Genomic DNA, 16,618 nt, shown 5'->3' on the forward strand with positions numbered 1-16,618 from the left:
CACCATAGTCTTGAACCTGAATCCTTTTAATATAGGTCGCAAGTACATGCCACTCACACAACTCTTCCTCTATAAGTGATTCTGCGGTTCGGTGCGTTTCGGCTATACACCATTACCTGAATTTCATGAGTGCTCTATAGAATTCGCCTAGGTTCTCATAGGAAGTGGCCTCCACCTCTACACCCATATAGGTGAATTCCATTAAGTGTATCCAACAATTGTATACACCACCAAATATATAACTATGGATCCATGAAGAGTTCTAAAGACTCATCCTTTTGCATTGCTGCTTGCACCGTACACCATAGAAGGAGCTTATATAACTCAGTGCAATCGTCTACCTCGTGTCTTGTTGTTTACCCATTGAACCTATCTCATGGGATCTCCACTTGTATTGGTTGGGTTGCTGACACTGGTAGCTCATATATTAGGCTCTGCCCCATTCCCTTCGATGTATCATTGACTAACCTTTTAGATAGTCTTTTGGTCAGAGGATCTGCCAGATTCTTTTCTGACCTCACAAAGTCAATAGATATGACTCCATTACGCAATATGTGTTTCACTATGTTGTGTCTGAGTCTAATATGCCTGCTCTTTCCATTATATATTTTACTCTTTCCTTTCGCTATAGCTGCTTGACAGTCACAATAAATAGACATGGCCGATACAGGCTTTGGCCACAATGGTATATCAACTAAGAGATTTCTAAGCCACTCGGCTTCTGAACCAGCCTTTTTTAAGGCAATAAACTCGGATTCCATAGTCGACCAAGCGATACATATCTACTTGATAGACTTTCAAGAGATTGCTCTTCCACCCAAAGTGAAGACATATCCACTTGTAGATTTTGTCTCATCTAAATTACTAATCCAGTTAGCATCACTATATCCTTCTAATATAGCAGGATAACCATTATAATGTAAACCATAAGCTAGACTGCCTTTTAGGTATCTCAAAATCCTAGACAAGGCATTCCAATGCTCTTTTTCAGGGTTATGTGTATATCTACTAAGTATTCTTACTGCAAAAGTTATGTTTGGTCTAGTGCAGTTTGTTAGATACATGAGGCTACCAATTATTCTGGAATACTCCAATTAAGACACACTATTTTCTGTATTTTTTATGAGAGTTACACTATTAATCATAAGGAGCACTGACAGGTAAAAACTCAAAATGGTTAAACTTTCTCAATATTTTCTCAATATAATGAGATTGTGATAATATAATAACACCATCTTTCCTGGTTACTTCAATACCTAAAATTGCACCAACCTCTCGTAAGTCTTTCATGTCAAACTTAGATGACAAGAATTTCTTAGTTGCATTAACTAATTTAATATTAGTTTCAAAAATAAGCATGTCATCAACATAAAGGTATATAATAACATAATCGTTTTCAGAAATTTTACTATATACACATCTATCTACATCATTTAGATGATAACCATTTTATTTTAAAACACCATCAAATTTTTCATGCCATCGTTTGGGAGTCTGTTTTAAACCATATAGTGATTTAATTAGTATACATGCTTTATTTTCTTTACCTGATATCTTATAACCCTCAGGTTGCTCTATATGTATTTCTTCTTCTAAGTCTCCATTTAGGAAAGCCATCTTAATGTCCATCTGGTATATCACCAGTTTATATATAGAAGCTATCGCTATTAAGACCATGATAGTTGTAATTCTAGTTAAAGGGGAATATGTATCAAAACAATCTATTCATTCTTTTTGTTTAAAGCCTTTCGCTACCAACCTAGCCTTAAACTTATCAATAGTTCCATTTGGTTTTAGTTTCTTCCTAAACACCCATTTACAGCCTATTGGTTTGTTTCCAGGTGGTAGATTTACAAGTTCCCAAGTGTTATTAGATATTATAGATTCTAACTCATCATTTATTGCTTATTTCCAAAAAGTTGTATCTGGAGAGTTAATAGCTTCTACATAGGTTGTAGGATCATCTTCTACTAAGAAGGTGAAAAAACCATCTCCTAGGTTAGTTTCTCTTCTAACCCTAGTATTTTTTCTTGGTTGTATTTCTTCTATTACTTTCTCATAAGCATTTTTATTAGTAGACGCGATATCTGATTCATTGACTTCCTTTATTCCTATAGATTTAGATTTCATAGAGAATACGTTTTCAAAGAATTCTACATCCCTAGCTTCTATAATTGTTTTAGCATCTAGAATATTATTCTTAATTTTTAAAACTAGAAACCTGTATGCTGCACTATTTTGTGTATAACCTATAAATACACAGTCGGTCGTTTTAGGGCCCAACTTTCTTTTCTTAGTTTTAAGCAATCCTACTTTAGCAAGACATCCCCACACTTTAATATATTTATAACTAGGAACATGATTCTTCCAAAGTTCATAAGGTGTTTGTTCAGAAGATTTAGAAGGAATTCTATTTAGGATATAACAAGCAGATAAAATTGCTTCTTCCCACATATTTGAGGGTAAGCCTGAACTGCTTAATATGACATTCATCATCTCTTTTAGAGTTCTATTCTTACGTTCTGCTATTCTATTCTATTCTGGTGTATAAGGAACTGTAGTTTCATAAACTATTTCACTCTTTTTACATAATTCTCTAAATAGAGAAGATTCATATTCACCTCCTCTATCTGTTCTAAGTCTTTTAATTTTTATATTTAACTGATTTTCAACTTCAATTTTATACTTAGAAAAAACATTTAAAGCTTTATCTTGTTTCTTAACAGATAGACTCTAGTGAACCTAGAGTAGTCATCTACAAAAGTTATGTAATATCTTTTTCTACCTCTAGACATATGATTTCTAAAATCACCTAAGTCACTGTGTATCAATTCTAATAGAACAGAGGATCTTTTTATTCGTTTAAAGGGTTTTCTAATGAATTTTGATTCTACACATGTTTCACATTTATCTAATTCCTCATTAGATATATTAGGTAATAAACCTAATCTTTTCATTTTCTTCAAAGATATTACATTCACATGACTTAATCTACTATGCCATAGATAAAAAGGTTCAACGATATAAACAGAACCAGATGTCTTCTTCTTATTATTATTGGATACATTTACAATGAATAAATCATCGTTATAGTACCCCTTATCAACAGAAGTTCTATTCTTAGTCGTTACAAGTTTATCTGAATCAAATATTAATTTGACACCAGCATTATTGAGGAGCGAACCAGAGACCACGTTTCTTCTAATGTCAGACACATGTAGGACATCATTCAACATTAGAGTCTTTCCAGAAGTGAGGTTTAGAAGTACTTTTCCTTTCCCTACAACTGGAGATGTTCTAACATTACTCATGAACACCTGTTCATCATCTCCTGATACTTGGTAGGAGGTAAACATGCTACGATCCTTACACACGTGCCTAATTGCACCAGTGTCTAGTACCCACTCCAAGTTGTCTACAAGAAAGACTTCTGACACCACAGCTACTACCATGTCAGACTCATTACCTGTTTCTGTAAGATTAGCATGTAGCTTATTTTTATTTTTCTTAAGCCAATAGCTTTTAATGTGATGCCCTGGCTTTCCACAGCTGTAGCAATTTTCCTTTTTTCTTAAATTCATTGTTTGCATTCTTCTTTTTGAGCCTGCATTCATTTGCGTAATGTCTAGGTTTGCCACAGTTATGACAATTGCCATTTTTCTTATTATTTGCCCGACTTGATTCCACAAGATTCGCCTTTGAATTTATCTCATTTCCATTTTCTTTTTGGTCCCTGATTCTATTGGCCTCATCTATTCATATATGTATGATAGTGGTTTCCAAAGAAACACCGTTCTTTGTATGTTTCATTCTATTCATATATTCTTTTCAGGAGAGTGGTAGCTTTTCTATTAACGCTCCTGACAGAAACACTTCATCCAACTTAATTCCTTCTATCGATAATTCGTGAACTAGACTTTGAAAATCGTGAATCTAATTTGTGACAGGTTTATCGTCTGTCATTTCATAATGAAGAAAATTAGCAATTGCATGTTTCTTAGCACCTGCATCTTCCAATATGTACTTCTTTTCTAAAGCAGTCCATTTGTATTTAGCAGATTCATAAGAAGCATGCACGTCATATAGTTTGTTGGACAAAGAGTTTAGAATATAGTTTTTACAATTATTTTCATCTGCTACTTCAGTTTGATTTGCTGGATCTATAGTAAATGATTCAGATAGTATGTATGAAACTTTAATGGTGGTCAATGCAAATATCAGTTTCTGTTTCCACCATTTAAAATATTGTCCAGCGAACGGTTCGATTTTGGCTAACTCAACAGAAGCATTTACTGTTACTATAGCCATAGTCTATGTAATTCAACAATTCGATTTCAAGATTGTTGGAATATTTGGTTGAATTAAATAGACTATTAAAATCAAGAACAAAAAATAAATAAAGTTTTTGAGAAAAAAGACTTATTGAATTAAGTGGAGGCGTGACTAAGTCACTCGGTTTGAAATCAAATTTGCTCCCCTTGGACAGCGTCCCAAGTGTAACAGGTTTCCAGAGCAATCGACCTCCAGGATAGAACGACTATGACCCGGTCCCAACGGTGTACTCACTGTGCGCGGGCTCGAACCACTTACAGTTTACATCGAAAGTGCTGAGTTGACTCAGCAATGAACTCAGTAAAATTCTTAAACCAGAATAGCAGAGAGAGTTTTATAAAAGAGAAGGATTTTCGTATTTTTGAAACTAAAATGGAAGTCCTTATATAGACTCCGAAGTGGTGCATAAGCACCCTTTACAAAGGGTTAGGTCCGTTGGGTTTAAACCCAACAGATGCGACCAATCGAAACGGACACACCTCTCTGGTTTAAAACGAAAAGGCGCAAGTGCGAGTACACTTTCGCAAATAAAGTCCCGCAAGTACCCATACACACACACCCACGCGGTACACTCATACGCACCTGCACTCACGCCCAGCCCAGCACGTCCCGTCGCGTCTCGTTGCGGCTCGGCACGGATCGGCGCGCGCGCATGTGTGGTTAATGGCATAGATTAGAGCTATTGACATAGCCCCCCGGGACTAAATTCACATGCCCTCTGAATGAGGCTCAAGCCCAAAGCAAAAAGCCTATCTTATAAACAAGAGAATTTTCTTTGTCAAATCTGACGTAGGACAAAACCCACACCTCAAAAATACCAAAATTTAAAAGTGGAGGGAAACCACCGAAAATTTTAAAAATCAAATTTTAATATTATTTTAAAACAAAATACAACAATTATAGATAATGTCGGCCAATATTGTTTTTATCTGTTCACAAGAACTGTCATTTGGTCCATAAGGTTTGATATCGATTTGATTCTTAACTCCATTGCAAGAATATGCACCAACATGCCTTGTCGAGTGGTACCTATGCTTAAGCATTCAACACCTTTTGAATGTGAATCTTCTGGTTTTGAATCTGACAAAGTAGAAAAACCATTGATAAACGCACAATGAGAGCTAAGAGCAATTATAGGTGCAAATGCTGGATGAAATACTTAACTGGAAGGAGAAAGTGGTAGGATATGCCTAGAAAAGAGGATGAACTGATGACCTTCTACTATATAGAGCTATGATATTCAGATATAGATGTTGAAAGGATGCTGGGGTCCTTGGCATCTCCATTCCTTAGATCCAGGACGACACAAATTTGAATATCGAATTCACAATATGCTATTTATATTTCCTTTTAAGTGTCTTACCTGAAAAAAGTTAACCCATTCTAATATTTAAAAAGCCCCTTAAATAGACTGCATTAACCCTTTTAATGGTCTAGAACATGCATATAGTTAAGGGGAAAAAGGGCAACAATCTGAAAACAGGCCAAAAATTGGATGGCTAGGATCATTGATGTGTGGAGATTATTTAGACCTCCAATCAATTTTTTTTTGAAGGGTTACATCCAATCAATTTTGGCTAATATGGTTCTTGATAGAGTGGAATGGCATAACAGATTCGTGTAGCTATTGCCAATTGGGTGGAATCAGTGTTCTAAATATTGGTATCGCTACAAGTTTCGCTGACTAGGGATATGGAAACAATATCGATATCGCCAATAATATCACTGATAACTGAAAATGCATGGAAACATAGGAAAAATGGTGGAATTTTCTGCGAAACTTCAAGAGATGTTAAAATGTACATATTTGTATATTTAGAAAAAAAAAATTGCAAAAGGAATGCATGCATAACAGGTTTCCATTTAATGGGACCTTAAAAGCATGTGCTTGTGTAAGAAATCAGTCCAACCATCTCCTCCGGCCAATTTAATCATCCAACCTTCCATCCAAACAAATATCGATATTACAAAATATCAACAACATATGATATTTCACCAAGAAATCATCAACAATTGGAAATGAAACAAAAGATTTTGGTCTCAATATCTCGCATGTTGTAATATCGATAATATCGAGATATTATCAATATTATCAATGGCAAATTGAACGCTAAATACAACCATGTGCCCATGAAATAATTTTTTTTCCAAATAAACAAAATTTTGATGATATCAATACGTTAGTGATATTATTGAAATATCATCAATACACTTATGATACAAGCAATACCTAGAATTTAGATAGTCGAAAATATTGGCGATACATTGGCGATATTGATGCATTGGCAATACAAGTACACCAAAATCGTCATTTAGGAACGGTTTTAAACCGTTCCTAAATGCTTCAGGAACGGTTAAATACCATTACTAAATGAGGCGTCGCAAAAAATCAGGAACGGTTCAGAACCATTTTGGGTACTGTTTCAATTTTTAGAAACGGAATTTTAGGAATGGTTTTAAACCGTTCTGGTGCCAACGATCATATTTGAGAAGGGTATTTTTTTCTTATTTCGGAACGATTTTAAACAAAAAAAACCTGTTGTATAAAATAAAATAAAATATATTTAAGCCATATTCATTTAAGAAACAAAAGTAAAAACAACCATGATGTAATTTGAAACATTATTTATTTTGACTTGCAAACCTAACAGTAAAAACTAAAATCTACAATGGAAGACTTCAAAATAAAAAGACAATTCAATGAAAGTCCGTCAAGTAGATGAAGAGCTCCACAATGTGATGGCCTTTTATATACCTAACTAACAAGCAACAAGTAAAAAATAAGAACAAAAACATGTGAATAGATTGAAAGAACAACAATCAACTATCAAAACAGTGTGAAAAAAATTGTGACAATTGAACATACATATGGGGGACTGTTGTTAGTTGACTCACCTGGTTTTTGGATATGCTCAATGCACTCTTGACCTGAGGAGAGCTCGTTTTAGACCAAGCAAGGCAAACTTGTTTACTTGCTAGGTGCGAAAATGTATCTCCTGTGAAATCTATAACAACATAAGAACACCTTGGTAGTTCAACAAGGAAACTCCGGCAATCATCTTAACTGAAACTTGTAATGCATATAGAACTAGCAAAAGGTAGAGATGCTGAAAATTTCTGCTGAAGAATGTTCAAAATCCAGAATGGAATACTCTAGATTCTTATGAGAAATGCATCATGTACATTGTAAAAAGATATTTGGAATGGCATTATTTGGAATGGCATTGCCGGTATAATAGGACTTTCCAGGCTGATTTGGAATGGCATTGCAGGTATAATCAAGAATAGAAATCAGACCAAAGTTCTGAAGTTTTCTAGAATGTATTTCTGAAGAGGAATGGGTTAGAAGCATTGCCTTCAGCTTCATCTTCCCATCATTAGCCATAAACCTGCAGATTACATTAAAATATTAGTTGTCAATGCACACATATCTCCCATAATCCAAAAAGAACCCGGCTAACAAACTGAGAGCCCCTTGGGTGGAACTTTCATAAGATCCACCCCATTAAAATATTAGTTGTCAATGCACATGTATCTCCCACAAACCTGCAGATTACATTAAAACCATTCTTCTGGTGTTCCTTGTCAAGATGAAAGAACTACCTAAAAAGTGCAATATTCCAAAAACTAGGTAGGCCACACCATAGGAAACAAAAGAATATTGATGACTTGGAAAGAAGAGAAGGAACACTGTGGGGCTCCATAATGAGTTCCCCAGTTATTAAACTTTCAAATCCCAAAAGTGGCATATGCATGAAGTTGGAAATCATCATTAGCATGGTTTCTATAATTTAAAGGACAACAAAAAGAAACAAAAATTATAATTAGTATCATATCTATAATTTGGGCAAAAATTATGTTGATGAACCTGCAAAGAAGTGTCACGAGAAAACAAAAATTGAACATAAGGAGCAATAATAGTTCTTAAAGAAAAATAAATTTGATTTAAATAGCCATTCATTTCTTCAACAAGCTGGCTGGTGGATGTAATGGAACTAGGTTCAACAAGTTGGCTGGTGGATGTAATGGAACTACCCTTCACCATTTCCTGAAAATAGGAGTAAAGCAAGCAAAGAATTCTAGTTAATGTAATGGAACTAGCTTCACAACTATTGATTGCTCCAACCATTAACAAAAGGCATATACTGCACCTAAGCATCATGTTTATCAAAATATCCCAAATATCACAAATCATATAAGATTCCAAACAATTTAGAATTGATCAATCACTGTGAAATGCCAAGTTATTTACCCAAGGCATGTTTTATTCCATAGCACTATAATGCAGATGCATAAGAGATTAGGTTATTTGGCAAGTAATGCAAATACATAAGAGATTAGGTTATCTAACAAGGCATGTTTTGTTCCACAACACTCTAATGCAAATGCTACCTTGATGACTGGTGGAGAATTTGAAAGCAATGAAAACCAATAGAAAAAGGTTAGCATTTCCAAGAAATGAGCTTTTCTCGAGATATAACCATGAGAACATTGTATTAAGTTACTATTGTAAAACACAGTTTGTGAAGCAAAGCCCTCTCAAAAGGAAATTGAGGTTTTCAGTTTTAAAAAGAGATAAATACATGTTGGTTTTTGGTTGACATGGACGAATGGAAAATCAAGTATACTCATGATGAAAGGATTGAATTCATCGTCTGGAACTCAGTTCTGGAAACTGTTGCAAATTTCATTCATTGAAATGTCCTGTTCACAGCCATTTACTTTCCTTGTCGTTCAGTTAAATACCTATGCCAATAAAATCTATCTAGTTCTACCATGCATCACAATATTATGCGAATCCACCGCATCCAACTTATGTGAATCAGTTGGATCATGCCACAGTCAGAAGAAAACAGATTTGATAAACACGTGACTGTTAATGAAGGGAAAGTACCATAACTCAAGTCAGCAAGTCCTACTAGTTATATAATTGGATCAGAGCATCTCCCATGAATTGAGATGCCATACAATAATAAAGGCTTGGACATGACAATATGCAGTTCTAAGACATAGGAGGAATATTCTTGCAAATAAAAAGGGTCTAAGTTTGATTGACTTGTAATGAACAAATTCACTTGATCAAGTCAATTCAAATTGAGTCAGTCAATACTTACAGCAAGCTAGCTTGGGTTTCTCTAAAGCTAAAGAACCTAGTCAAAAGTACTTTGACATTTTGATCAATAGCTCAAAAATTCAAAAGAGTACTCAAAGACTAGATTAGATAGCAGGGTAAAACAACAATCTATAGCCATTTGAAAACCAGCCAATCTTAAAAGTAAAAGGGAATAGTACAAACATTATTTAAAAAAGAAAAAGAAAAAGAAAGGGAACTTGTTCACCTGCACCATGGGTTGTTGGTCCAATTCTATTGACCATTCATTTTTTTTACATACACAGTCCACCTATTATAAAATTAAAAAAGAAGAGAGATTTTGAAAAATAAAAAATAAAAAAAATTCAAATTCCAGCCTCCATGTTGTATTGGATGTATTTAACTGATACCGGCGATGTACCCAATGCATGCCCCTGTTTTTTTATTTTTTTGGATGGACTCATATGGACCTGACTGAAAGGGCACTCCTCCAAATGCCTCAAACAATGGGGCAGTTGTACAGTTTGTCCTGCAACCATTGATACCACCATATGCCAACTACAAATAGCAGAGTTTGTATGAGAGACTGAGTGCGAAGGGATTAGCCCCCATATAGATGATAATGCTACACAAACTCAATGCGAATGGGGATCCAAGATACAGAGAATTCATTACAACCATCCAACAGCTCTAAGTTTGAACATTCAGTTGCAGAGTGTTTAAGCTTTGGTTTACAGAATGAATTTGGTAAACTTATCTTAATATGCAAGGAACTTGGCAGCATCAATACCCGTCTTCAGAACATTTGTATTCCCAAAAGTCCACTCGGCAGCTACGATGCACTGACTAGCATATTTGGGCCATGTGCCATCCATGACAATGCCGAGCGATGAACAGTACATGCATGCCAAGTGTATGGAAATGCAATGCACGATAACTTAGATAAACAGGTCCAAAATTGGATCATTTTCCATGCAAAGTAGCTAATTGCTCCAGTACCTTATCACATCATCTTCCACTAATTATTGCCATTGGGAAATAGTTTGCAACATCCCACACGACTTCACACATCTGTCAACAAGTTGCAACAAATTATGATGTGAAGAAAGCCTTTTAGCCCAACTTCAGCATAGAAAACTATCAAATGCAGGCTTTCTGAAAATGGCAGTCACAAATGTGTTAAAAGAAGAACAATAGAAAAATATAGTTTGAGCATCCAAGTGTGGAATTCTCTAGACAAAAAGGTGGAAATGGTCTAAAAACTCATATGAATGGAATACCTTCTCATTTCTAGAACTACAGTGCATTTATGTCAGGTGACTGAACATTTGTAGAAGGAAGCCTTCTGCATGATACAAATAAAATAAACACAATTAAATCCTTATAGCATGTTTGTATACATATAACATATCTATATAACTTAAACAAATCACAAAAAATAAAAAAATAAAAAAAAATGAGATGATGATGCATGTCAGAGGATACATATTTCAACAAAAAATAAAATAAAATGGAAAACACATTTACTAGGTTGAACTTCAATAAAAATCTCATATGAAATTGTAAACCTAAATATGCATGTTTTAAGTACACCTTAGAATCAGGCACCTTCACATAATCTACAGAAACAAGAAGAATATTTTCCGGCTTCAGATCTGTGTGAATAAGTCGCAAGTCATGCATAACTGTGAGAAGTAAAGAATACAAATAACATAAGAAATTATCTGACCATGGCCTGGAACATTTTAACATAGTACTCCCTACTGCTATACTCGTCCACAAAAAGCAAATTGTTGCGGAACTCCAAGTAACTAACTACTAAGAGAGAAGCATGTGGAAACGATAGAATACGAAAAGCAATAAACCATTCATACAGTCGACAAAGTAATCATAGAAGACTGAAACTAACCCAAAAAAGAAGAAGAAGAAGAAGAGGATAGAATGATTCCTCTACAATTGACACTAGATAAACCCGTTTCACATTCCAATGATGCCTGCCAATTTCTCCCAAAAAAAAAAAAAAAACACAACTCAATGCAACTCATATCAAGCAAAACATCAAAATCCCAACAACATAATCAAATAAAGGAGGAAAAAAATACCACAACACATACTAGAAATTCATTAAAAAAAAAAAGGAAAAAGAAGAAGAAGAAGAAGCCATCACCATCATAGGCTAGGCCAATTGAACCAAACAACTCTTTTGCTACATTCTGTTTCTTTACAGGCATTGACTCTATATTAAGCACATCCATCTGTTTTAAGAGGTAATCAGAGAGTTGCTCAGCCCCTGCTAATTGTGAATTCATTGTGTTATATAGATTATGCAAAGACTGAATTTGTCAATATATAAAGTTTGAAAATGTCAATATCATAGCCCCTTGTCCAACAATGCAACTTGCAACATACAAAAGAAAAAAGAAAAAAGAAAAAAAAAAAAGACCACCTAATTGCATAAAAATATGAAAATTGCAGGCAATGTTGACAGATGGTGATTGAGAAGCTTTTAACCAATCAGTTATTTGATTACTTTAAACATGAGGAATTTGTATTCACAAAAATATTGTTGCTTTATGATTTTCTAAGTTGTGAATCAAATCTTTCTTAGTATAAGACTTCTTTAATACAATGGAATATTAGAGAAGTGAAAAGAAGAATGAAGAAAATGTAAACTTCTCTGTCCTTCTACATATGCCACTTCAGTGTCCTTCCTGCTTCTGTTTTTCCTTCTCAAATAACACAAAACAGACAGAAACATAGAGCATAAATCAGAGAAATGAAGGGAAGAAAACATAAGGAAAAAAAAAACTTTCAGAATGAATTTTAAGTTTTACTTGCACTCAAATGCCCTGTCATCTAATTAGTGGCACACATGAATCTATTAGTGATGGAGAGTAATGTCTGGTGGGCGGAGCCATTTGTAGAACTCTTGCCAATCTAATTAGTGGCACACACGAAATCGTAGCTTAACATTTATTTTGACTGCACAAAATGGGAGAGCTAATCACTCAAAGTAGATCCATGTGGTAGTAGGAATCTGCTTGTCGTGGATAAAACACATACATCATGATGGGCCCCATAGCTTTTCCAATAGTGCACAGTACTGACATTGGTGTTGTGTGCCACACTACGCAATCCGAGTCCAAGGAGCACATGCAAAAGAAACATTCAGTTCATACGCAGAACAAGTCCACAATTAAATCATATATCATGAGCTTACATTTATTTTGACCACGCAAAATGGGGGAGCTGATAGCTCAAAGTAGATCCATGTAGTATTAGGAATCTACTTGTCATGGTAAGCTGATTAATGAGAGAAATAGATGGCGGAAAACAGACCTTTTTTCGAATGGAAAAACTCTTTGTTTTTAGCTCCCTTTTGTAAATAATGATGAATTCTGTGCATAGAATCAATCAGATCCTCTAGAAAAACCCAAAAGACCTCCTAATATACTCAATAAATGGCATAAAGATAATGGCAGATGGTCTGATTTTTGCAATAGGATTCCTTCAGAACACATCACAATCTACTTCAAACGATGTATCACAAGCGGATTGTTGCAAACAACATATGGGATATCACAAGACAACAACAGATGGTGTCCAGCTGATTCTTCAAACACAAGATAAAACCAGTTCCTATAAATCACAAGTTGATTTTCCAAACCAAATATCACAGGATGACAGCAGATGGTGTATATAGAAACACAAAGTAATTAAAAATAAATAAAAACAATGACTAACAGCAATGCTCAACAAGAGAGAGACCTAATTTCAGAAAATATCACTTACTAATTTTCCACAACTATCAAAAACATTTGCAGTCATCTAACCATACAACCATATGGGCCGACTCAAGGGTAGAGAAAAAAATGGAACTCAAATGCGATCCACACAAAACATTCCTTGTTGAGACATTTCATCCAACAGTTAGCATACATGACATATAGGAGATTTTATACAATGGATTTTTCAGTTTTTACAAGTGAGGCCATTGTTCAGTGACCTAAATTCTGATATTATATATGATCCATACACTAAAAATCTGAAAAAAGGGGCCCAACTTGTATAAAATGAAAAGAAAAAAAATTAATAATAACTGGTAATTTACTAACAAATTGGAGATTGGTAAGGAACATAATCATTTATGTTTTTCATGTGAAAGTATACTCAGATGACTGAATGACTGAATATCTCACTTTGTTGGAGTGTGACACAAAGCACCCTATAGACGAGTGAGACAGAACCTTCAACTGAGAACACCACGGCACCACCATAGCTTCTTTCCTCTCCTCCGCCACACTCACTTTCTCCCAGAACTCATTCTCGTCATCTGTTCTGGACCCGTTTTCGGTGGGCCTATTACACAGAGAGGGAGGGAGAGTGAGAGGGAGATCGAGAAAGAGGGTTGAGATCGGGAGAGGGAGATCGAACGAGAAGGAGGGAGGGTGAGAGGGAGATTGATAAAGAGGGTTTGAGATCGGAAGATCAAAAGTGAGGAGAATGAGAGACGGAGACGGTGATGGAGATGCGAAACGAGGAATTCAGGGCTTTCGGATTAAGAAAAGGGTTAAAACCCATCGGTAGTCTACGGCAGATATAGAGTAACGTGCCTCTTGGGCCTTGTGGGGTTCATTTCGAGGTTTTTAATGGAATCCGTTCCGTCCATCTATTTCAAAATAAAACAATAAAACAAAATACCAATAAATAAGAAGATCCAACACTCAATTGGGACACACCAACAAAACAATGGAAAGAACCATGTATAACATAATGAATCCAGTATGGTTCGTTACTGTTTGAAATCAGAAACCAAAATGTAAACCGTGCCAGTTCGACAATTTTGGTGTAGTGAAGTGACACGTAGAATTTACATAGTTGAAAATATTGACGATTACATTAGCGATATTGATATATTGGTGATACTTAGTGATGCATTACTAATACCTAGAATTTTTGATACTACCAACGTTATCGGTATCGCTACCAGTGTTATCGATATCGCTAAGCCAGAGATAAAGATAATATTGGAGATATTTCGATAATATCGAAGATAATTCAAACACTGGTTCGAAAAAAGGCTTAGATGATGATGATGATGATTCCAATCAATATTGGGTCACAACCTTTCCAGATTCTAAATCTTTGAACCATGATTTCCCTTGTCAAATTTGGCATGTTTAAACAATACACATCTTGAATTATGCATAAGGGCCTTATAATCGTCATTTTTTAAAACCTAGTTGAACATACTACACTGATTTAGCTCCTTGTGAAAGATTTCAGATGCGGCCTCTAAGTCTTCTCTTTATATAGTGGACTCTTATCCATTGCCTTAATGGATTTTGTATGGTTTCTTCTTGTTTCTTTAATAAAAACGATTGACAGATTTAAAAAATAAAAACAAAATTAGCCTCTAAAAGAACATTATTGTATTTGAAATATCAAGCAATGTCAATGCCCACATTTTCTCCTACCTTCCTGATAATTTTCAAAGATTTTGGGCCCAAAATCCAAAAATAGAAATTGGCCAATATGGGTTTGTAATTTGTATCGTCTGATATGGTTTGATGTGCCCCATGCCTTGTCGGTTTTGTGGCCAGCAGATACACCTCCCGATATCAATATTCTTAAACCTCAGACTCAGGTCATCGTGCAAAGTCTCCTAGTATGAACTGAGAGCTTTGCACAACCTGCAAGAAATGCCGCAGTGTAAAAGCCCAATCCAAGGATGATTGATGTCTTATTGATAAATATCAACTCTTAGATGGCAAACTCTGCTTGACCTGATATGTTGATGCCAGTTCCATTAGTCCCTTGCAGGAGTATGGTTGAGGCAATTGAGCGCCATGACGTTAGTTATGGCCTCAAGGTGTACCAAGTTGCAAGCTTCACAAATGTTTAAAGAAGAAAAAATAAAATAGTAAGAATGAAAAGAGCTCAATGTAAATTGTAAATAATGAAGTATTGCATGTAGGAGGCATGCAAGGAGACTTAGCCTGCACCATGTATGAAATATAATTGATTGATTTGTGTTACCAACAGTTGCATCTGTATTATGAAATTACATATTAAGTAAACTGAGTGCTCCTGTAGCACAAAATATTACAATGCAATTCTACTCTTGCTCCAGTGGTAGACTCTTAGGAGTTTCAACACCTGGTCAAGGGTTCTGAGTACCCATAGGTGGTGAAATCCCACTAAAGCGTGAGTGTGTGGTGGTGTGTGTGCGTGTGTTAAAAAAAAAAAAAGAAAAAAAAAAAGAAAAAAAGAAAAATAGGACCCAGATGGACAACCTACTTAATTGATCCGGACAGTTCATTCAGTCTGTCCCACACTTCATGGGCTGCCATGCAAATAGCACGCCAATCAAATGACCATATTCATCCAAACGTTGGTCTTCTTGGCCTTATTTATTATTATTATTATTTTTATATATAGATTTTCATTTTCTAGGCCACGATTGGATGGTTAGGTGCTTCCAGATGGATGCTTTGGATCAATGATCGCTCCAATTTTCTATTAACTTAAGCATCCATTTTATTGCCCATCGATTGTATGGTTAGAATAATTTGATTGTTGTGGTATTTGCTAGTGTTTTTAGTATCTTGCGATTTTAATTACCAATATATTCCTCGATATATCCGTTATCTCGGCTGGGTGATACAAAACCAAGTTTTAATACCCATTTTTCATTGTATTGTGCAATATATTGCTAGATATTGCGATATTGTGCAATATATACATACTCCCCCTTTATAAATTCTTAATGTATTGTGTAATATATCGATACCAAGTGCAATATCGAAAGGGATAAAAGGAAACTGGCGCTGTTTTGTCTGTAAAATCCTAAAAACTCACAAAAATCTTTATTTTATTTTATTTTATTATTATTATTATTTTTACAAAAATAAAATAAAATCTTCCTAGTACATTGTAGGGTGGTTTCAACCAATCCACTCTAGTTTGTTGGAATTTTTATTTTTTTTTTGAAAAATTTCCAAAATGTGAACAGAAGCTTCTTAGGGCTGGATTCTAAAAGGTGCATATTTATTAGTTTTGATTTTGATTTTTTTTTTCATTTTTATATATTATAAATAGTTTCAAATGGTAAGAAATCTTTGATTCTTCATATTTCACATGAAAAATTGTGGATTCAGAGCTTTGATTTTGAGATTTTGGGAAGATGGGCAA

The 16,618-nt window shown here is 34.9% G+C and overlaps 1 long non-coding RNA gene across 2 annotated transcripts; it reads right to left on the minus strand.

The window, feature by feature from the left end:
• Positions 1 to 9,706: 9,706 nt before the first annotated feature.
• LOC131243039 (uncharacterized) lies at positions 9,707 to 12,751 on the minus strand. 2 transcript variants are annotated; one of them, XR_009169822.1, is made up of 5 exons: positions 12,488 to 12,751; positions 11,660 to 12,153; positions 10,705 to 11,418; positions 10,424 to 10,495; positions 9,707 to 9,982 (listed from the first exon to the last, which is right to left on the minus strand). It is a non-coding gene; the product is annotated as an uncharacterized LOC131243039 (long non-coding RNA). The 2 variants fall into 2 exon arrangements; XR_009169821.1 differs by lacking the exon at positions 9,707 to 9,982 and having other exon boundaries at positions 10,119 to 10,495.
• Positions 12,752 to 16,618: the final 3,867 nt, after the last annotated feature.

The sequence above is a fragment of the Magnolia sinica genome, chromosome 4 (genome assembly GCF_029962835.1).
Source record: "Magnolia sinica isolate HGM2019 chromosome 4, MsV1, whole genome shotgun sequence".
Lineage (NCBI taxonomy): Eukaryota > Viridiplantae > Streptophyta > Magnoliopsida > Magnoliales > Magnoliaceae > Magnolia > Magnolia sinica.